This window comes from Neofelis nebulosa, chromosome 15, assembly GCF_028018385.1.
Source record: "Neofelis nebulosa isolate mNeoNeb1 chromosome 15, mNeoNeb1.pri, whole genome shotgun sequence".
In the NCBI taxonomy this organism is placed as follows: Eukaryota; Metazoa; Chordata; class Mammalia; order Carnivora; family Felidae; genus Neofelis; species Neofelis nebulosa.
This window is the reverse complement of record NC_080796.1, coordinates 18,066,025-18,089,502: the sequence shown is the minus strand read 5'-3', so window position 1 is coordinate 18,089,502 and position 23,478 is coordinate 18,066,025. Positions and strand designations below refer to the sequence as shown.

The window sequence follows — 23,478 nt, the reverse complement described above, 5'->3', positions numbered from 1 at the left end:
TAAACCTAATTTCCAGGAAGGCTGGAAAATGTATTTTTGCTGTGTGCCCAGGGAAGGCAGGGAGAACTCAGACTGTCGTAAGCACTAACATTCCTTGTCACAAGAACCTGTACCTGTGTGCGATTTATAATATTTGTAAAGTTTAGGAGATTTTGGCACATTGGAGAACTGAACTGTGATAGCTGGCATCCGAGGAGGCTCTTGTGAAGCCCCCCACCCCCCAACATTGTATCTGGGCTGGCCTGGACTTGTGTTAATTCACAGAGCTCTGCCCCAGTTCCAGGCCTACCCTTTAGGGAGACTGGTAGTTTCTGCTTCTTCTCTGTTGGAACCTTCCCTTTTGGAAGCCATGTGCCATGAAAGGATCCTGGCTTTCCTGCTGGAGACCACCTGCAGAGAGGTCACATAAAGAAGAGACTTGGAGTTAAGGGAGAGGGAGAGAGACCCAGCTCTCCTAGCAATTCCAGCCAAGCCTCCAGATAATACCAGCCTTGCTGCTATGATGACTGCAAATGGATGAGAACTGCCCAGTGAGCCCAGTTGGCCACAGACCCATGAGAGGAAACAAGATGGCTGCTGTCGTGAGCCACTGCATTTGGGGATGGTTTATTGTGTAGCAATAGATAATCGAACCCCCAGCAGATAGAATTCATGATTCCAGTTTAAACTGTGTAATTGAGTAATTGATTTAGAGATGTGTGTGTGTGTGTGTGTGTGTGTGTGCATAAAAACCCACTTTCAAGGAACGCCCAAATTATTTTGACAATTATTGTGGACAGCCTCAAAGGCGAGGAACTTGAAGCTGAACTAAATTTTCAGATTCCCCAGTTTTCGTGCCCTGTCCTTATCGCTCTTTCCTTTCTCAGCAGGTACCCAACCCTTCCAAGGAAATTAAGACGGATTCTTCAGCCAGGCATGAGAAGCAGATGTACCTGGTGTGAAGTGTTTCCTAGCTCTGTAGCTTCCCTTCGGTCTAGTTTATTTATTTTTTTTTTTAATTTTTTTTTTTCAACGTTTTTTATTTATTTTTGGGACAGAGAGAGACAGAGCATGAACAGGGGAGGGGCAGAGAGAGGGAGACACAGAATTGGAAACAGGCTCCAGGCTCCGAGCTGTCAGCACAGAGCCCGACGCGGGGCTCGAACTCACGGACCGCGAGATCGTGACCTGGCTGAAGTCGGCCGCTTAACCGACTGCGCCACCCAGGCGCCCCGCTTCGGTCTAGTTTAAACAATAAAGAACAAATAAGCCCAAGAAAGTGACTTGGCTGGGAGGTCCATGCTAGCTGCCTTAACCCTCTACGGGAGCTTTAGGACCTACTATTCATTGGTGAGTTTCTAAATATTTCTAAAATTTCTAGAATATTCTAAAATATCTCCTGCCCCACACAGGAGGCCATTCTAGAACGCATTCATGGACTTTCCTCTCCAGTTGGTCCAGGACACTCATTATGTGGTTGGTTAACTGGCTTTTGTCCCTACTTATTCCGTGTGGGACAATTTTAAACACCCCTTTCAGGGAAGAATTATATCTGCTCCTAATAGGACATCCTTGTCCTGGAGCTGTGTCATCACCACCGATGCTGGTGTCAATAGGAAGAAGGCCAAACGCATAACTGAGACAGAGCTCAGGGCCCAGAAACATGACAACACGTTTGGCAGATTGTATTGCAAAGAGAGAGAGAGAGAGAGAGGAATTTCAGAAACCTGACCTCAGAATTCCAAAATTCCGAGTTAGGGCTAAGATTTTCCACGACGGGTTTTGTTTTCTGGAGGGGGAAAGATTAGGCCTGGACACCCTCGAAAGAAACAGTTTACAAACTGTTTCCGCAGCAGGTGAGGACAGATGGTTCACCTCCACGAACGACATGCAGGTGTGTCCCCGGGGCAGACTCCATCTCTGATGACAGAAAGAGCCAAGCATCCCGCGTATGGATAAAGCAGGCCAGGAAGCCAGTTGCCAGCCTGACCCAGAGGCGGTACTGGAAGGGCCCCGACGCCCCCGATGACCCAATCCTCCCAGGCCACCGGGCTAATTATAAGAAAGCCTAGCAGAGAGTCCGTTGCAAAAGGTGGGTACTGCCTACATCTTTGACTTCTGCTAGATTAGGGCAGGAAGAACAAGAAACCCCTCGGGGTGAAGTTAAAAGCCATAGAAAGCCCCCCCCCCATCGTTCAAAGGGGTGGGGGGTAGGGGTGGGCGCTGGAGAGGCGCAGAGAAAGAGAAATAAAAGAGGAAGGAGGAGAAACAGGAAACGGAAGGAGGAGGAAGGAGGGTTTATGTGAAGCGCTGTCAATAGCTATATTTGGTGTCTACTTAGACAGCCAATCATTTATTTCCAGGCGGGCAGAATCACTTATTCTGCCCTGCTGTCTATGTGAAATCTCATGCACACTGCATGGAAGTGGAATAGATTACTGCAGGGCTGGGTCGGCGGGGGGAGGTGAGGGGGCGGTTAACCCACACTCTTCGGGAATGGCGGTGCCAGTCTCTCTGTGTAGGAAGTACTCGGGATAGTAATTTAGTTGGAAAAGGGTGGCAGGCCAGGAGGCTTGCATGGAAATTGCACTTGAATCTGAGAACAGTTTTTTTTTTTTTTTTCCCCTAACTTCTATGGTATGCTTATTTGTGATGGGTTGGAAAGGGATCGAAAGTCTCCCTCCAAGTCTCCCCGATCTCCCCCTTTCCCCCATCTGTGGCACCTCTCAGAATGGGCCCCTGCCCTTGCCAAATGGAGAGAATGGCTCTCTGTGTCCTTGGCCGAACTGGTCGACAGGACAGAGGATAAACTGACCACGGACCAGAAGTCAGCCCCCGGCACTCCCGGGACCTTCGTGGACTTGAGCACGCCCCTCTCTACTGACACTGTTGATTACTGATTGAAATTTTCTTTTGGGATATGGGAATAAAAAAAATGAAATATCTGCAGAAGCAAGGTGATTTGAGAAACCTCACGTTGCCATGGCATTGCCTTCTGTTCTTGTCAGTTTCCAGATGGAGAACGAAAGAGTGAGACAGAGGGGCGCCTGGGTGGCTCCGTCGGATAAGCGCCTGACTTCAGCTCAGGTCACGGTCTCACGGTGCGTGGGTTCGAGCCCCGCGTCTGGCTCTGTGCTGACAGCTCAGAGCCTGGAGCCTGCTTGGGATTCTGTGCCTCCCTCTCTCTCTGTCCCTCCCCGGCTCACACTCGATCCCTCTCTGCCTCCCAAAAATAAACATTTAAAAAAATTAAAAAAAAAAAAAAAGAAAGAATGAGATAGAGTCTCTGACCTGCTTTAGATATCAAAACCCATAGGAAAGGGGGTTATTTAGAATTTTGCTTCAGCTGCCGTAACAGGTAGTTCCAAAGTAATACTAGGCATGGATTCATCACAGTGCAAGTTCATTTCTCTCTCATGGAGAAGTCAAGGTGAGCAGCTGTACTTCCATAGCCATTTCGGATCCTGTCCTGCTGCTTTGACATCCCCAAGCCGCATCATTCATCTTGTGATTGAATGTGGCCGTTCCGGTTCCTACTATCATTCCATCCCATAGGAAGAGAGGGGAGAGAAGGGAATAATACTCAAACAGTAACTATGAAACGCTAATCAGCGCCACGGAAGATGCAGATCCAAAGTACACTGGGTGCTGTGTTGCTCGTGGGTGTCCTTGACCTTAGATCCGTTCCTCCTCTTTTTCCTGCCCGCGTCTCTTTTGTCAAAGGGCTGACCCTTGCAGGCTGCCTCTCCCGGGTTCCTTTGCCAGCCGTCTTTCACCTCGATTCAGTCGGTGGGAAACGCTGGTGGGAGACTGGTAGGCAGGAGAAAGGGAGGTATTGCTTCCCTCCTGTTTCTGTCTCATGCAGTGACTCCAACGATGACTGTGTCTGTCCACAACTCCAGCCCCCACTGGCCCACGGACTCTAGTAACGCTGCCTCCTTTCTGCATCTTTCCAGCCCTCGGGTGATAGTAACTTCTTGCTATTGTTCATCTCTGGGTTGCTTCACCACCCTGTTTATTTTTTCAGCTCTCTATCACCTAGAATGAATTCCTTGTATGAAACCCCCCCCCAGTTGTAAGTAAAATGGTCAAACGCTGGCCAGTATAGGAGGGGGTACCACTCTATCTAAAGGGAAGTTCGTAAAGGAAGTGACATTTGTGCTGAATCTTCAGGGTTGGCTGACCAATCTCCATTAATTAACTCCAACTGGATATTTCTGGATCCTGGGTCTAGGGGAGACACAAGGGGAGAAGTGGTTTGGGGCACAGATTTCTCGGCAGAGGATTAGTGGAACCCAAGGCTATGATTACAACTGCTTCTAATGCAGGCTTCTCCGCCTCAACACTATTGACGTTGGGCTGGATAATTCTTAACTGGGGTACTGCGTCGTGAACTGTAAGACGTTTAGCTGCATTCTTGGCCTCTACCCACGAGCTGCCGTAGGACCCCTCCCCAGTCCTACTCAAGTGATGACAACCCCGAATGTCTCCAGACGTTGTCAGATGCCCATCGGTGGTGTGTGGGTGGGGGTTGCGGGTAAGATCACTCAAGTTTACAACCGCTATTCTGTGTTGATGGCTCCAAGCCATCAATATACTGGCAATATGCTGGAGATCCAAGCAATATACTGGAGAACCTTTTAATTCTAAAGGTCACAAAGTCACTACCTTCCAGAAAGGGCAGCTGCCACCCCACCCCTCTCTTTCATCTCTACTTCCCTCAGCCAGTGAGCGCCTTTATTTCTGATAAATACTGTCCAGAGAACAATGATCCCTTAGTCTCTAAGGGAGTGTCGAGGCCAAGCCATTGTCTTCTTGCCAAGAAGTGGTGACACAGGAAATGAGGAGTCATCAACCCTTTACAATATTATAATTCTTCTCCAATTTTTGAGATGAAAGTTGCAGAGCTCTGAAGGATGTTTAATTTTATCAGTCATGATCAACCTTTCCTTTATAAGACAATTTTCTGCTTCTCCCATCCCCAAACACACACCTATCACGGTCTACTGGACTGTAAAAGAACAAATCCTCTCTGAGAAAAAAACAACACCCCTACGACTATCAACATTCCTACCACAAGGCAGACATTTGTATGCGTGTCAACATATTCCATTAATCTTTATAACAATCTTGTGATGGTTTTTCCTATTTCATAGCTGATGAACCAACTTGCCTACAGAAATACACCCACTGTTAGCGAAGGCATCCAAAGTTCTCCTACCAGTTAAAGGTAATGGCAATAACTTAGGCCTGCATTGTGTTTTCCAAGTCTTCAGCTATTATTTTTTCACATGCATCATCTAAGTTGTACTTATAGCTTAAGTACTATGGGAGGAGCTCTAGAATATCTTGTGCGGGGGAGGAAATTTCATGGTTAGGCAACGGGCTAGTCCCTGACGTGCCAAAGGTCTGAGAGCTGGTGGGATGTTATTAGTGGAGGATTTATTTTAGGCAGAAAACATGAGCAAAGACCCAGAGTCAAGAATAAGTGGGGGGGTATAGGGGAAACAAGGGGCTACGCTAACCCAACGGGAGCAGGTGATTCATGGTGGTAGGAAGGGAGATGGGATGTGTCTGTCCAGGGGGATCAGATGAGGGAGGGCCTAGAAATCCAGGCAGGAGAGTTGGGAGATTATGAAACAGCCACCGAGACACGTTGGAAGTTTGTAAGCAAAGATGAACATTTTGCATCCTACTCAGGAGTCACTGCTTCAGAAAAGCCTTACCTAAGCCCCCTCTTAGCCCATCCTGGAGCTTCCCGTGCGCAGTCAAGGCCCTACGAGACTGTGAGCTTTTTGAAGACAGAGCTCTGACTTACCCAACCTTGTGGCCATAGGAGGTTCTCCATGAACGGCCTGAGTAATGGGTAAATGGAGGCTGATAGAGAAACGTGTGCTCTTCTGACTCCTCGGTACCATTTGAAGACGAACTCCAAGGACGGGAAGGCCACCGGACCCATGAGATCACAGACTTTGAACGCAGAAAGGTGCACCCATGGAATCTCAGAGCAGCCTCCAAGATGCTCACTGAAGGAGAGCCGAGTTGGAGGAGAGACGACCTGAGGAACCATCGGGAAACAAAGAAAGGTGGCTGAGAATCCCCAGGGCCATGAAAATGTGTTTGAGAAGCCCGACCATTATCTCCATCTTAAATCACGGTACATTTCAGACATCAGGAGACATTTAGGCCTCACTACTGTTACAAGTGACATTCACTTCCCTTCTGTAGGAAGTGAAATAGTCATACCCTTAGTCTAAAAAACCCAAAAAATATCCTTTCCAAATGCTTCCCTCTTCCTGCAGCCCGCACCCATTCACGTTGGCCTGTGGACATGTTCCTGCCAAGTGAGTCAGTCAGATAGGAACATTAGTCTATGTGAACAGATGTCACTTTAAAAAGACAACATTGCGCCAGTACACAAAGCTTCCCAATAATGCCTGTCGCGTAGCCACGGCGCTGATAGAAAGAAAAGGGGTAATTTTGGTGAATTCAAAGGAGCTAAGATTGCTGTAATTATGGGGCACTGCTTCTAAACCATCTTCAGGAGAAAGGAAGGCTGGTTTGTGTCGTGCTGAGATACGGGAAGGAGGAGAGAGGGGCCTGGCAAGGAGGTTGGCTGTCGGACGGGAGGAGGTGGGAGACGGCAGTGTTTGCGGGTGGTGTGCTTGTGTCTCATTGCCAAGTCTTGAGCTGCGAGAAAATAAGACCTTCGAAGGGCACTGGGGGCACGCTCCAAAGGGTTTCCCCAGAACAAACGCCCCGTCCTCACAGTCTGCCCAGATCTAGCCCTTCTTTTTCCAAGCCCTGCTCATAATCCTTTCCCTTAACCCTCTATGGCAGAACCAGTCCCAGTGGGTTTTAGGACTTCCGTGTTGATGACCAACGGTCTTCTGTTACTGTGTAACTTTTCGTGTGCTCACACACAGACTTGCTTCTTCTCCTTGAAGAAGGCGTGGGGCCGATTTCCACCCGAGGGTCCCTGTAGTGCTGTGAAGGCATGTTGGGTGGCTGGTTGAGTAGGTATTAATGAGAGTGGCTCTCAACCAAGGTGGTCTACGACCTAAGGGATGTGGGGTCTAGTGATTTAGAGAGAGGAAACATCCCTCAGGCCCCTATAAGCCCAGCCTTTTTTTTCTCAGATTAGATGATCTCAATACAGCCGTGTGAAAACACTGCCACCGATATTCTCAAATTAAGAATGAAGACATGAAGGTGGGCTTCCCAAGGCTACAAAGCTCGTAAGTCGCAGAATCTGGGATTTCCTCTTCGACCTGTCTGACCCCAAAACTTTATGTCCCTTTCAGATGAAGCTTTAATGCCCCCAACATCTTCCCTTTGCCTTTGGCCAAGACCAGAAATTGGGGGAATTTTGTCCTGGTAGCTTGAAACTTTGGTACCTGTTATACTGAAAACGCTCCTAGGGTGAGGGGTGATGGGCAGAATAATGTCCTCACCCCGCAAATGCTCATATCTTAATCCCAGAACCTGTGAATATATTAGGTTACATGGCTTCGGGTAGTTGAGGGTACAGATAGAATGAAAGCTGCCAAATCCCTCACCTTAAAAAAGAGATTATCCTGGATTATCTGGGTATGCTCAATATAATCACTGGGACCATTAAACGGAGGAAGAGGAGGACAGAAAGGTCAGAGGAGCGATCTTATGTGAGGAGTAGATGCGCCATTGTTGGCTTTCAATTCGAAGGAAAGGGTCGTGGGATGAAGGAGGTGAGAAGCCTCTAGAAGCTGGACAAGGAAAGGACGTGGATTCTCCCCTAGAGCGAATCCCTAAAGGAAATCCCTTCTGATACCTTGATTTTAGGCCAATGAGACAGAAATCAAACTTCCAAAATGCACAACTGTGAGATAATACATTTGTATTGTTTTAAGCCATTAAGTTTGTGGTAATTTGTTCCGGCGACAACAGGAAACCGATACCTGTGGCAAAACGTTGGTACCAGTTTCTGTTACACACTTTTACGGGTCATTTGAGAACCAGTTTGAAGGGTTTGAAGATGAGAACAGGAGTCCACTGAATTTATTTATTTTGTATTTTTTTAATACGAAATTTATTGTCCAATTGGTTTCCAGACAACACCCAGTGCTCATCCCAACAGGTGCCCTCCTCAATGCCCATCACCCACTTTCTCCTCCCTCTCACCCCCATCAACCCTCAGTTTATTCTCAGTTTCTAAGAGTCTCTTATGGTTTGGCTCCCTCCCTCCCCCAGGGTCTTCTGTTAAGTTTCTCAGCATCCACATAAGAGTGAAAACATATGGTTATCTGTTTTTCTCTGCCTGACTTATTTCACTTAGCATAACACTCTCCAGTTCCATCCATGTTGCTACCAAAGGCCATATTTCATTCTTTCTCATTGCCAAGTAGTTTTCCATTGCATACGTAAACCACATCTTCTTTACCCATTTATCAGTTAAGGGACATTTAGGCTCTTTCCATAATTTGGCTATTGTTGAAAGTGCTGCTATAAACACTGGGGTGTAAGAGCCCCTATGCATCAGCACTCCCGTATCCCTTGGGTAAATTCCTAGCAGTGCTATTGCTGGGTCATAAGGTAGATCTATTTTTAATTTTTTGAGGAACCTCCACACCGTTTTCCAGAGCGGCTGCACCAGTTTGCATTCCCACCAACAGTGCAAGAGGGTTCCCGTTTAGGAGTCCACTGAATTTAGACAACAAGGTGGAAAGAAGGGGGTCAAAAGCCCAGACAAACAAAAGGGGGTAAAGCAGAGGTGGAAGATGAGAATGGGAAAGCCTGGAAAGTGGGGATCACGCTCATCCACCTTGGAACCCCCAGTGTCACCCAAGGATCTGGGATACAGCAGGTACTCCCTTCAAAATTCACTGGGTCAACAGAATGAATGAATGGGTGAAGGAAGTGATGGAGGAAGGAAGGAGAGAATGACTAAGGGGAAGAAGAAAAGCAAGGAAAGAAAGGATGTAAAGGTGGGGCACCTGGGTGCCTCAGTGGGTTAAGCGTCTGACTTCGGCTCAGGTCATGATCTCGCAGTTCATGAGTTCAAGCCCCGCATCAGGCCCTGTGCTGACAGCTCAGAGCCTGGAGCCTGCTTTGGATTCTGTGTCTCCCTCTCTCCCCACCCCTCCCCTGCTCATACTCTGTCTCTCTCACTCCCTCAAAAATAAATAAACATTTTAAAAAGTTAACAACAAAAAAAGAAAGGAGGCAAATGTGTGTGGGGTTGAGTGGGGCCATGAGGGAAACAGGGCGGCCAAGCAGCTAGACTGAAGGTTCTGGAATACATTTACGCTAAGGCTGGCACTTCAGCGAACTGTGCAGCCTGTTCTGGAAACCCAGTAAACAGTAAACTCCTTGCAAGTTTCTCACCAGTATCATCACTGGCTCCAAGTTCCTCACTCCATTATATCTCATATATTATTACACCGAAAAAAATAACCGGATAGAAACACAATCCTTCAGTATGACAGTCAAAGGGGGAATAGAGTAGCAGTGCTTAAGAACAATGGTTTTGTAGACAATGGATTGGAAAGAAATGTGTTTTCTTCCTGACATCTCAACCTTTTTGCATCAGTGAAACTTCATTCCAAACATATACTCTGAAGGATCAAGTGATAATCTCCTTTTCACTTAGACTGTCTTCATTAACCTTATCCTTCTATTGGAAAGCTTTAAACACAGTGTTAAAAGTAGATTCCTCATTGCTAATTTTTAAAGCCTCTCAGTTCCCATAAAATGGGAGAGAAGATCCCTAAGTCTGACAATATTCACATATAAGGGTTAGGTTACCCGCCTGTCAACAGTCCAGCCAACACTTAAGAAAGATGGATAATATTTAGTAACTTGAATTACAACATGAACATAGCTATCTACAGACCCATTTTCTCTGAGCATCGGATATACCGATTACATAAGAACCAGGATCTCGAGTTTAGGTTATGAAATATGTACTTTGCAGTAATTTTTTGCTTGTTAATGTCTTTCTCTTTAATGCTTTTATGGTCTCATTCTTCTCTCTTTCTTTTCCATAGACACGGGCAGGTCCCTACATGCTCATACCTGTATACATGTGCACGTACACGCGCACACACACACACACACACACACAGAGCTAAATTTTAGTTTACCTTCATAGGTAAACATAGGTATTCCAGCCCAGAGAATCGCCACAGTTCACCACATTTCAACAGCTATTGAAATGAGATTTGTGTTAACAGAGACGTTGGTTTGGGATAGCAAGAAACCCAAGCCCTAAGTCTCCTGACTCGCCTCAGATCCATGCGTTTTCCATTGTAATAAACCACTTCCAAGTGTAATAAATATGTCTGTGACAATACTCAGAGCACCTGTACTCTTTGTCTCTTCCTCCTTCCTTCCAGCCTCACCCTTTCCTCTCTGTTTGGACTACATTCTTTGTTAATTAATCCATCCTCATTTTTAAACCCACGTAGGTGGGGAAACAGATATTTTGCTGTCTGCCTTAGAGTGGCCATGCCAAACTGATGCACAATGATGACTAGAAATAATGCTGGGGTTAACTTGAGTTATTAACTTGAAAGTCATGCTGGGGTTGGTATGAGTTTTGAAAACTTTAAAAATCAGAATGGTTCTTAATTGGGGACATGGTTACGTAAATTTTTATATCTATACTATGAAAATCAGTGCATCAAGTAACATTGAGGAACTAGTTTTCAATGTACTGATACAAAAAAAGACGTGCCTGGCACATTAAAAGAGAAAATCAAATCGCAGAACATGATGAATATAGAGTTATCATATTTTTGCTAAAATGTGTGAAAAAATACATAGAAAAATACACACTCAATTGATTTTGTCGATTACATACGTGGAGTGGGACTGGGGGGTTGGTGAAGACAACCTTTTACTTTATTTTCCTTTAGGAACTTTTGTTGGAAGTTTTGGCTTTCGGCATCTTTCTCTTCTGTAATGGAAGCAACATTCGCGGAGAAGTGGGTTAGCCTGAGGCGCGGGTCCTACCTGGACAAAGATGGCTGCCTCTGTCCAGCACTGGAGCTGCCTCCTTGGTGACGGCCACGCACAGGCTCATCTCATGGCACATTCCCCCCTGTGGCATCTGAGCCAACCTCACAGTATCGAGTCCTGAACCCCAGCCCCTCTTCCTTGGCTTCCTCTCTCCTCGTGCACTGTCTAGTAAATGAAGTCTTGCTCTAAGGCCCACATTCAGGTGGCCCAGCCAAAATTTCTGGGCACCGCTGTTACCTTCACAAATCTGCTGCCCTGACACCCAGCCCCTGGCTCTGTGTGGTGAGTCGGGACACATATGTGGTCCCTTACACAGCCATGGCACATGGCCTGCTGCATTAGCCTTACCCACAAACCTGGGCTTTCGTGGATGTTCTCTTCCTTGTCTTTGAAAACCAGCCCGATTTCTTGAGTCGTGGATCTAGTTCACACCAGTTCCCTCTGTGGTTTCGTGGCTCCCCCATAGCTCCAGCTTGAGGCTGGCCCTGGGCACGGACAGATCTTCTACACAGTACGGTGCCACCGTTGTGGCCTGACCTCTTGCCGTGACTCTACCGTGCCTGCAACCTGGAGTAGTTGGATGTGGTTAGTTTCTGGAATTCAACAAATAGTGTTACTGTGCCCCTTTGGGGCCCTGTGCCTGGACCTCCTACTGCCTTTCCTGTAGTCACTTTTCATAAGGCCGGCCTCCACTCTGTTTCAGATTTTTCCTATCCCCACACCACATTGCGTGATATTCCTTTTTAACCACCCTGAGGTTAACCACTCAACCTATGGGTTGAGTGACCCATAAGATCGAGTTATCCCATCAGACCAAACTTAAGGAGAATAATTTGGCTCAGTTTCCCTCTGATGCATCCTTGAATTGCCTCTGCCTTCCAGCTGGACGGTGCCCCAAGCTTTGGGGTGCCATTTTACAATGGCTCCAGACTCCTGAAGAGCTTGTGCTTCGTCATTTGAAACTCTGCCCCGAAGAGACGGAGTGCTCAGATCTTAAGCTAGAGAACCACAGTGGCCCTGAAACACTGGCGCACCCCATCTCCTAACACAGAATATAGTGGGGGGAGTGATGGGGTGCTCTATCAAGGCAGCACCAGATACTGGAAAATCCTCTGGCTTTGGCGCTCAGGAAACCTACTCTTGAATTCTAGGAGCTTTACTTGTGGGCTTATGTGGTCACTCGACCTTTCTGAGCTTATTTATTGTTTAGATTAAGACTGAGAATACCCATTTTGCAAGGCCCTTGGGAGGGTTAGAGATAATGTGTGAGTAAAATGACTACAAGTCGAGCTGCTGACATGGAAGCAAAAGTTGCAGTCCTAGAATTCTGCCTGCTTGGCCCTCCTCTACTCTCCCCGTTCACACTAGCACCCCTTCTCAAGTCTGCCCGGAGCTGACAGGTGCACTCTTTCTGTGGGCAGTGGGAGGGCCACTGCTCTAGATAATGTGTGGTCCCCGATGTGAAGCTCAGAACTAGAAGCCATTGATATGCCTTAATGCTGACGCCACAAAGATGCCCGTGACCTCAAAGATAAGTGACCAACTGTCATGGTGTTCCTGGGACTCTCCTAATTTGGGCACTGAATGTCCTGCATCTTAGGAAACTTCTCAGAACCAGGCAAACCAAGACAGCTGGTCACCCTAAGAGGGGAAGGCAGGTCCAAGGTGGAGGTCAAAAGACAATGCCCAACATATTACAGAGAAGATTTATATACAAGAATGTCAACCATTATATTTAAGGTAGGGATAAGCTGGGGTTGGGGGAATGAAACCAAATTCAACTAGAGGAATGGTGAAAATTATGGTACATTTATTCACACAGTCACTGAAGACCACATTTTAAAGGCTTTTTTTTTTTAGCGATAAGAGCAATTTTCATCATATATTACTATGTGAAAAAACATAGTGCAGAGCTATTTATACAGCATAATGGGAGCTATTTTTGGTGATTCTTCTTCTTTATGAATTTTCTACTGTGAGTTTGTGTTACTTTCATAATCATACAAAAAGATCAATAATCATTTCAAGATACTGTGGGTAATGAAAGAACTAAGCCCCAATTAAAGGGTAGCCCCAATTCCAAGGGCATCAGGAGCCTCAAGGATGTTACCTGGGGTGACTAACCATTTTGGTTTGCCCGGGACTGAGGGGATTCTTGGGGCACAAGACTCTCCGTGTGAAAACTGGAAAAGTTCTGGGCACACCAGGATGAGCTGGTCATCCTAATGTCACTACTTATCTGTGCCCAAGCACACCTTACAGCCTTTCTAGAATGGGTTGTTATCAAGGTGAAAAGCAGCTCAGACCATGGGTGGTTACACACACACATGCACTGAGGTATATTATATATATTATAAGACACCCAACTCTCAAGTATATAGTTCAACGAATTTGGACAAAGGGCTATACCATGCAGCATTGCCAAGATCAAGATATAGAATATTCCTACCATTCCAGAAAATTCCTTTTCCACTCAATACCCCACTACTCACCAAAGGCAACCACTATTCTGATTTATATTTTTATAGACTAAGAGAAGGCAAAAAAAAAAAATAAATAAAAAAGAGATGAATATACAAATAGGGTTTGAGAGAAAGTGACAAATATTGAAAACAGGCAAAAAAAAAAAAAAAGACCTAATGTGTAGATAGTAGGAGTCTCATACAAATACTAGTTATTTACTTATATAATTATGTCCTATCTCCATGGCTCCTCTCTGGTGGGTTCCCTGTCTTTCTTTGAGTTTATTCATCACATGCCACACAGTAAATACTTCAAAAATAATTTAAAATTGAGGAAAAGGAGGGATAAGGATATATAAAGGGAGGAAAAAATAAGAAAAAAATGTAAACATCCCTTCTAACTCTGGAATTATGAATCTGGGTAGATTTGGTGGAGGGAAGAAGGCTGGCTATCATTGTTTCTACAACTTTACAGGTTATAGTCCCTAGAAAACGACTTGAATTAAAAAAAAAAAAATAACAGTTCCTGAGACCTATCTCTGCTGGCACACCAGGTGCACAGGGACATTTGGACTGGAGTAGTATGAGATTTGGGTGGCCATAGATAATGCTTCTAGTTTATAAGTTTGGGGAGCCCTGGCTGTGCCCCCTGCACTGATGCAGCAGATCCAGGGCTTTGAAGGAAACTGCTGTCCCTTCTCTCAAACTATCCCTGGCCTGCGTTGCCCCTGGCCAGTTCCTAAGGAAGGTTCAAGGTGAGGATTGACAAGTAGACCCTGGCTCAGCCTCTGCTTGCCTGGAGCAGACTACCTGGCCCCTTTCCTCTGTACCATGGGAGATGCTTCCTCTGCTTAGGCTACTGAGTCACTGGAACATTCTCCTCCTTTCCACAGAGCCCTTTCCCTCTTGCGTCCCACTTTCTCATGGGGGAAACACTCCTACCCCGTGAATGTCCCCGTGAATGTGGTTATGGTTGGTCTTCCAGAGTCTCTTTGAAAACAGGTGGTGTGGTGTAAAGAAACAGATTAACCAGATATGCACCTAAATTCTGGCTCTACCATGGATAAGGTATATGACCTCAGTTCCCTCACTTATTAAAAACAAAGGGAATAATAATACTTAGCTCTCAGGATTGTCATGGGCATTGACACGAGGTCACGAATAGCAGAGTTTAACACTTAATTGGTGCTCAGTAAATATTAGTTTCTTTTCTTCTACCAGATGGGCTGTGGGCCTGTTGGTCTCTAGACAAGTTGATGTTTATAGGATGACAATATCTGTGCCATCTGCAATAATTTAATACGGATTAAGAACTCAAATAAAATGAAAGATACAAATGTATGGCACAGATTTGGTTTGGGATTTTTGACATCCCGGCTTCATTCTGTTTCAGATTTAGAAAATAAATAGGTTTTGTTCAAATCTATACTTCTTTTTAAATAGGTAAAACCCCCGAATCTTTAACTCAGGTGGTGGCACAGGACAAGAAAAATGCCTTCTTTTTAGCATTTGTATTGCTTTATGTCACTTGATTTTGGGTTCACACGGATCTTTTGTTTAAATCTCTCCCTCCTTTCTTTCACATGCTCTCTCTCTCTCTCTCTCTCTCTCTCTCACACACACACACACACACACACGTATATTGCCAAAAGCACAACTGACTAGCTTTCTTATTGAACTGATGTCTCCATACAAAGATTTCTAAGTCAAAAGGAGTGATTGTCTTTGTGAAGAGAAGCCTGTATAGTGTTTTTTTTTTCCCTACCACATTTTGAGAGATTAACTAGCCATGGCCTGGCTGCTTGGGGCTCCAGTAATGGTCAGATGGAAGGTGTCAGGGTAGGTCAGTTGTCATCAGTGGTCATTACCTGAAAATGGACAACCTCCCTGTGACGGGGAAGTCAAGCTGATACCACTGAATAACTGGTTCCAGTTCTGCTAATTCTATGACCTTGAGCAAATCATTTCACCTCTAGGAGCTCTAGTTTTCCATCTAGAAAATGAAAAAATTGGTGAAATTATATCTGGGATCTCTTCCAGCTCTGAAATTCCATGGTTCCTTGAATACAAAAGTGGTAATGCAACCAAAACCAACTGCCAGGAACGACAATGGAGGCCAGATGAGCCAGCCTAAGAATGCCAATGCAGAGAACATATGATGGACCCGAAAAAGCAAAGGCAGTGTTCCCTGGAAGCTGAGACTGTGTAAATCAAGGGATGGGGGAGACACCAATTCAAACAGAACAGTATGTAATTGGTAGGGATGGGTATTTCATCTTGACCTCTCTTTTGATCTCTGTACTTTACTCTCCCTCTGCTGTTAAAGAAACCAACAAATCTCATGGGTTGGAAGGTGAGCCATTGACAAGGTGGTAAAGGGTAGAGGGCAACAGGGTTATAAATATGGGAGCAATGACACTCCCAAATAGGATAATTGTAAAAAAGCATGATTTGACTCAAATTGGGGAAGCGACCATCAACATTAAAGAGGCATCTTCTAAGGAGAGAAAAGTCAGGAAAGAGAACTTTGAGAACATGGAACAAATACTTTAGATCTTTCCTATGGAGAAAGATGGGAGGCACTAAGGGAGCATCATAGGACACAAGAATTCTGTGATATCTTCATAGGACCCATGGCAATGGCCATCTGGCTGGTTAAGTGCAAGCAAGCGTGTGTGTGTGTGTGTGTGTGTGTGTTTTACTGAGTGGAATGACCTCTCCATTAACAAAGATCTCCCTACCTCCCCACAAAACTCATTCCATCTTCAGTTGAGTCTGATTTGTAGAAAGTTGTTTCTTCTATGGGCTAAAAGAGAGATCTTGATAGCATCTAATCACTTGGCCTTGTTTTATTTCCAGAAGCTGGAACAGTGAGTCTCTCTGACGTTGAAGATGGCTCGTATGCATCTCTGGAATCTCTTTTCTTCATTCATAATGTCCATTTCCCTTTGACAGTTTAATATCCAAATCCTCCACCATCAGAAGGTCCATTGACCCACGCCTAGGACTTCTGGAGCAGTCCTAGGTTCCCTTAGCTCTGTCTTCAATGTCCGTCCCAGCTTCTCTGATGGGATTGCACTTCCTCGATTGGCTCTTTCAACACGTAAGACATGTATACATGTGTACACGCGCAGGCTTCAGCCTGCAGATCACGTGGGCAAGGCCCACGTGCCAGTGTGCAATAAAGTCGCACTAGAGTCGACCTGCCGTCTCCACCATTTCCAGACTGAGAATGTCAGTTGCTCCCAGCTTTCTTTTTGAGAAGTTCGTAACACTCGCAGCTCTGGCACCATCAGTCAATTGCTGCCAGTTGCATTAAGGGCTTACTCTTGAACTTCCGCTAGCCAGTGCGGCTGCGTAACCTCACGCAACAGCCACATCAGACATCTGATGGGCCATTAGGCTCGGGGAAGAAAATTCAGCATGCGTTGCTAAAGGCGAATTTGTCCGCGCACAAGTATCGCTTAATGTGTCGAGCAGCTTCATAGAGTTGGAAGGCAATGGATCTGGAATCACAAGGAACTGAGTTCAGCCTGTAATTCTGCTGCTTACTCTCTAGTGAACTTGGCTTTGGGAGGATTCAATTCGGTAAGCATGTCAAAATGTCTGGTAGGGATGATGCCACCTGGCTGTTGCCCGGTAATTGTTACTACGCTTAGTCCTTTTCAGGGGATCCGGTTCTACATTCTATTTCTTGAGGTTCCTTGAGAAACCTCAGAGCAAAATGTTTTCACGTCTTCGTCAGAAACAGAGTTTCCTAGCGGAGAAGTACATCCTGTTATCCAGGACACCTGCCTGTCTACGCATTTCCCTAAGCAGCGTAATTACGACCACTGACGTGGTTTTTATTCTTTGGGCATACACTTGGTGTGGCTCCCCCACTGCACACATCACCAACTCCTGCACTTTGTGACTCTGAATTAACTGCAGTGGAATAAACAGAAGGTCGTGTGTCATGTGGCCGAGGCTGAGGGAGCCCTCCTAATGGGGGACTGAGCTGGGACTGCTGAATTCTCTAAGTTCTTGCAAACTGGAAAAAAAAAAAAAAAAAAGAGCAAATGCCACTTTTCGGTGAGGTGGAAAATCTGAAGGAAGATCAAAAAAAATAAATAAACAAATAAGCGAAATAGATTTCAGTTTTTATTCCATACTTTCGTGGTCCAGCGGGATTTATCGCTCCATATATCTGGTGTCTCACTTCAAGCATCGTGGTACCTTACAAGCCCTCCGTTTGCCGTGGCTGGAGGTTCAGCCTCGCCACCATCGAGATGAAACTAGCCAAAAATAAGGTAGGGGATCCGACATCAAGGAAAACTGAACTGATACCTAAAATAATCCGAGACTCGCCGAAAGTAGGAAAAGAGCACTTAATTCACCTCTTGTATGGTGGCAGGCTTCAGTCCAGCTCCCCTCTGCCAGATCCAATATTACCGACAATTTGGAATGACCCAGGCACCGTTCCAGATGAACACAGGCAAATGCTTCTAGTAGCGTCCACGCTTCCCGTGCTCAGAATCCGTCTCCTTGTAACTGCCCCATGTCGGTTCTCATTTTGCTGCGTGAACCGTGTGGCATAAATTTGCTCCCTTTCCTGCATGGCTGTTTGTCCCGTCATGTGAAGCTGCTTTTCACGCCTTGGTTTTGGCTTTCCTGATGAAACGGGTGTGACTCCTTCCACTGCTCCTGATGTGGTAGATGATTACCGGCCGTGTTCCTGGAACCCCATCAGGAGACAGGACAGCAAGGCAGGAGCCGCGTGGACTTTCACCAAGGGACCGGCTCTTGGTGGCCCGCCAAGTTCCACCTGCTTTCACTCTTGGCCTCCCTGCCCTGCTCTGGAATTGGTTTCTGCACTTTATAGCTTTACGAGGACATTAGTTCAAGAGCATTCTCTGGCTCCATCATCTCCCGCTTCCTTCTGTTCCATTTTGCCACCGGGATCCTACTGGGACTTCCCGTAACTGATCCACTTGGACCCAACCCTGCCCACAACCTAGTGGGTTTTAAATCACCGTAAGTTTTCATTTGTTGTAAATGTTTTGTTTTAGTTGTCCTACCTTCTTTGGCCTGTGAGCCAGATAGACTTCCTCATAACAGGCGAGAAAGCAAAATAAATACCCACTCTGTTGGTGAACCCAAGAGGCCCTTGATTATAAGATACACAAATATTTTATGTATCACACACACACACACACACACACACACACACTCAAGGGGTGGTCAAGTAAACCATGGCACCATGCTGTCTAATCACTTAGAATTTTAAAATATTTTTTTAATGTCTATTTATTTTTGAGAGAGACAGTGCAAACAGGGGAGGGGCGGAGGGCGAGGGGACAGAGGATCTGAAGCGGACTCTGTGCTGACAGCAAAGAATGCAATGTGGGGCTCGAACTCAGGCAACCGTGACGTCATGACCTGAGCCCAAGTCTGACACTCAACCAACTGAGCCACCTGGGCGCCCCTTAGAACTTTCGTTTATGCTTTTTGAAAGAGCATTTCCAGGCTTTTCTTTAGCAATAGGCTTTTAATCCCATGTCATTCTTATACATAAATAAACACCAGGTGCCATCATTACCAAAGCTTATTATTTAACCGTTCACATTATATAATCCATAAAACGCTTCAGGGGTCAGCCTACTTAGTGGGTTACGTAGAGCTTCTGGACTTCTAATTTTTACCTAGGCCTTTGTCAGCTGAGACATCATCTTTTTGATGTTCTCCGCACGCACTGCAACATCCCTGAGAAAGATTGTCAGGCAGAGGTGGATTTATTTGTAGCTAATGAAGCTTATGATTCTGGACCCCTCACTAGCACGATCTCCTTCCTTTTTCCGTGTAGACTACGATATTCCAGAATTTTGTGATATAAAAACATGATCAAAGAATAAGTAGCCACAAAATCTAGGAAAATGTTTGAGAAATCATGTCGGGCATCTAATTAATAAAAATATTACATTATTTATTGGATTATTGTACTCGCCCATTTTTTTTCTAAATTTGTAATTTGTTATGATTTATCTTCTCTTTTGTAAGAACTATCTACTGTTGTACCTAATTTTACTTGTAAGTTTATCTTGTTTTTCCCAGAGAGGAATCTCCAAGTTACCTAAATCCAGGGACCAGCATAATCTAGATTTGCCCTATGGCAACCAAGAGTTAGTCACGACATTTTGGTTTAAATTTAAATCTGGTGGCGTCTCTTAACCATTGGTAAGGCACACATCACCACAGTGGCACACGATTGTTTTATAACCCATGCTTATAAATTTGATCCGTGTAGATTCTTTAGCATTGATGGAATTATTTGGGGGATGTTGAAGTATACCATGGTTTCATTCGCATTTTCTATTTGGCTACGCTCAGTTTTGTTTTGGTTTTCTCCTTCATCGAAAACGTTGGAAGATAAGATGCTTCTGTTCAAAGTCAGCTGGAAATTTCTGAGGAGTTGACACTCTGCCCCCTGCATGAGTTGGTCACACCGGTCTCTCATTGCTTTCAAGTCCTTTCCACGTACTCCCAGAGGTTTGGGCATTTTTTCCCCCTGCCGTTCCTTTAACTTTTTATTTGTAATAATTTTGAGCTTATAGAAAAGTGGCAAAAATGATGTGAAGAACCATTTCCCCATATACTCTTTCCCCAGATCCTTCAATTATTAATGTTTCACCGCATTGATTTATCATCCTCTAATTCCCTGTAGTTATACGTGTTTTTTTTTATTTTTTTCAGCGGTTCGAGAGTCAACGAAAGCTCTGTTGTCCTATTCTACCTTAATGCTTCAGTATGTACTTCCTAAAGACAAGAACCCTCTCCTCCATAATCACCATACAACCATGAAAATCAGGAAAGTGTTCAATGCTACCGTGCAATCCATACAGATTTTGCTGATAGCCCCTATAGTGTTCCTTTCAAGGTCTCGGATCCAGTCAACGATCGTGCATTGGATTTCCTTGCCCTATCTCTTTAGTCGCTTGACCTGGGCCAGTTCCTCAGGCTTTTCCTTCTCTTTCATGAACTTGTACGTCTGCTGCGTCCAAACCCTTTACTCCGGAGAAGACCTCGTGTTTTGGGTTTTATCTCGTGATTAGATTCAGATTTTGCATCTTTGGCCGCAGCGTCTCAGAAATGACACCGTGTTCGTGTCAGCGCATCATTCAGGTGGCACATTATTCCCGGCGATGCTGGTTTTACCACTTGGCTAACGTCGTTCCTTCCAGGCTTCTCCACCGTGAAGTTAACAAATATGTTTTAAGTACTTAACGTGGATTTGGGGGGAGTCTACTTTGAGATTAGGTAAATACCCTGTTTCTTGTCAAAGTTTTGGCCACTAGTTTTAGCTTTCGTTGAATGCTCGCTGTTGTTAGAAATTAATTTATCGGAACACAGCCAGGCCGATTCTTTTACGTAATTTGTGTGGCCGCATCTTTGCCACAAAAACAGATGTGCATATCTCTTGCAGAGACGAAATATCGCCACAAAGCCTAAATTATTTACTCTATGACTTTTTTACAGAAAAGCTTGCTGCCCTTCGCTCTTTTGAGCCTGGTAATCTGTATTTTAACAAGTGCCTAGATACTTAAAAACCTTGCGGCAGTGTATTTTGTTCTCTGTGTTGTTGCAGTCTGTGTTGAATTACTTATAATATCTTTTCAGCTCATCACTTTATGTGCCCTTTCACATCTTCTTTTGTCAGATTTACACCTTCTTTTTACAAGATTTGCCAAAGCAGATGATCGGATTAACGTATCTTTGAAACACCACTGTATGAACTGTACACAGAGCGGTATGCTCACGTGGATTTTCAGTTCTCTCTTTGATATCATGGTTTGTTGAAAAACTTCACGACTTTGAGAAGGAACCGTAATGATCTCCCTTCGTAGTACAGGGTTTACTCTGTAACAGATCCCCGATACCCAGTCATCGAGCGTGTGCGCCCTCACCGGAACACCTGATTCGTAGTGTAGTGTAGCTCTGTATGCGGCTGGTATTTGTCTTGGGATCCGTGACTTCCATTTGCTGGTTAAGATCCGAAGCTAATCCGCGAGGTGCCGGGCCACGATGCGGTCCCGCTCCCCGCGGCCCCGTCTCTGAAAGCATGTGACAAGGGCATCATGTTACATTTCCACTTCAGGGCACAATTCACTCACCTTAGATCCCTTCTGGAGAAGACAGGATGAGATTCGTTTGAGTATTACTAATTCCTTCTGTTTCGAGTACTTGAACAAAAGTTCCTTGCCTCGGTGAGTGCTTCTTCCTTCCCACTGTTACCAGCCGTGCTTTGACTTTTCCAGATAGAAGGAGATAGGAACAGGAAAAAGATGCATTGTTGGCTGGGGGAGGGTAATCAAGCAAGGCAAAGTAGCAAAAAGGAAACAGACAAACAGCAGCATGGGCAGACCTGGTTTTCAACCCCAAATTTGCCAGTCACTTGGAATGCTAAGAAATTTGCGTGACTCTGTCTGAGACCCAGTTCCCTAATCAGTAGAACAGGAATAATAGCTGCATTGGTTCAGGTGTTTAAGAAGCGCTGCTGTTCAAGGGTGCTTTGGAGAAACTGGCCAAAAGAAAGGACATATTTTTCAAAAGGGCCATGGTGATTTTGCATACTCTAAAGAGAGACACTGTATATATAATTAAAGAAATTACTTCCTTTTTAAAATTATTAAATTAAATTTTTTTTTAATTATGAGAAAAATAGAATTAAATGGGAGCTGGAAGGGGGCGCCTGGGTGGCTCAGTCGGTTAAGTGCCCGAGTTTGGCTCAGGTTATGACCTCATGGTTGGTGAGTTCAAGCCCCGCATTGGATTCTGTGCCTCCCTCTGTCTCTCTCTCTCTGCTCACACTCTGTCTGTCTCTCTCTTTCTCTCTCTCTCTCTCTCTAAAAAACATCAATAAACATTAAAAAATTTTTAAATAAATAAATGGGAGCTGGAAGCTACGAGACCCAGAGCATGGGTGAGGAAGTACTCAGACGACAAGAAATAGACAGCTTCTGCCTCGGAGAAGCAGTGAGGTCGCAAGAACGGGCACTGATGGCTGCAGGTAAGCTCGTAGGGGGCGGGGCAAAGAATTGAGGTCGTCTCCCCTTCATGGCTTTCGTATTCTCCGCTAGGTGAAAGGCACGGTCATCTGGCAATAATGAGGAGGGATGCAGGTGAGGAGGGAGACTGGAAGGAGGCTACCCAAGGCTAACTAACAATGGATATGGGTTAATTCAGTGTTAAGCTTTTACCCTATGAGAACATTGAAGAGACAGAGGGTTAAGGCAGCAAAAGTTGTGGCAAGACAGTGACCCAAGTGTTGGACGTGGGTTCCAGGTTGAATGAGGGACGATGTGTAGACGAGAGGAGTCTTTGAAAGGGAAAAAGGGCTGGAGGGCATGTGAGGATCCTGAGCAGGTGAAGTGGGAGTAATTGAACGAGGGATACAGGACAGAGACTGCATTTGGACAGCCTGAACTGACGATATCAGGAATGGCATAGGGAGTCCAAGGTGTGGCTTTGGGAGGAGGTAGTTTAAGCGGGTAGAGGGAGAGGCCCTAGTGATGGTGAGGCCAAGTAATTGATTTGGAGGCCTTGACTATGTGAATGCAAAAGTCATCCTGAACAACGGAAGTACTTCAGCAGGATAAAAAGAGAATTAACTAAGTAAGATTTCTTACGGGAGCATTGACTATGGGTGTGTGGGGGGGTCACAGGAAATGAGGTGTGGGGGTCACGGCAGATGAGACAACGAGGACAACTCACAGGGGTCAACAAACAACTGGACCTTTAGAGAACAAAATCTGGGTGTTTTCAGTGGCACTCTCCCCTCCCCAACCCTCCCTGCAAACAATTGTACTTATAAGTGATTGATTTCGAGCCTGCCATCACTCTGCGTCTGGCCTCTGTTGTGAGACTAGATGCTTCCCTTCACCCTGGGTTCTAGCTGGTAAATTGGTAAATTTTCCTTCCTGGTTCTTGTGCTCGAAGCCATGGCTTTTCGTTTTCTGATTTCTTCTTATCCCTCGTATCCAAGACTGTACTTAATTCTATTGTC

General features: G+C 45.3%; 1 long non-coding RNA gene across 2 annotated transcripts; it reads left to right on the top strand.

The window, feature by feature from the left end:
- The first annotated feature begins 1,220 nt into the window (after positions 1–1,220).
- LOC131495663 (uncharacterized) lies at positions 1,221–21,938 on the top strand. 2 transcript variants are annotated; one of them, XR_009254055.1, is made up of 3 exons: positions 1,221–1,329; positions 1,836–2,071; positions 20,169–21,938. It is a non-coding gene; the product is annotated as an uncharacterized LOC131495663 (long non-coding RNA). The 2 variants fall into 2 exon arrangements; XR_009254054.1 differs by lacking the exon at positions 20,169–21,938 and having other exon boundaries at positions 1,836–2,931.
- Positions 21,939–23,478: the final 1,540 nt, after the last annotated feature.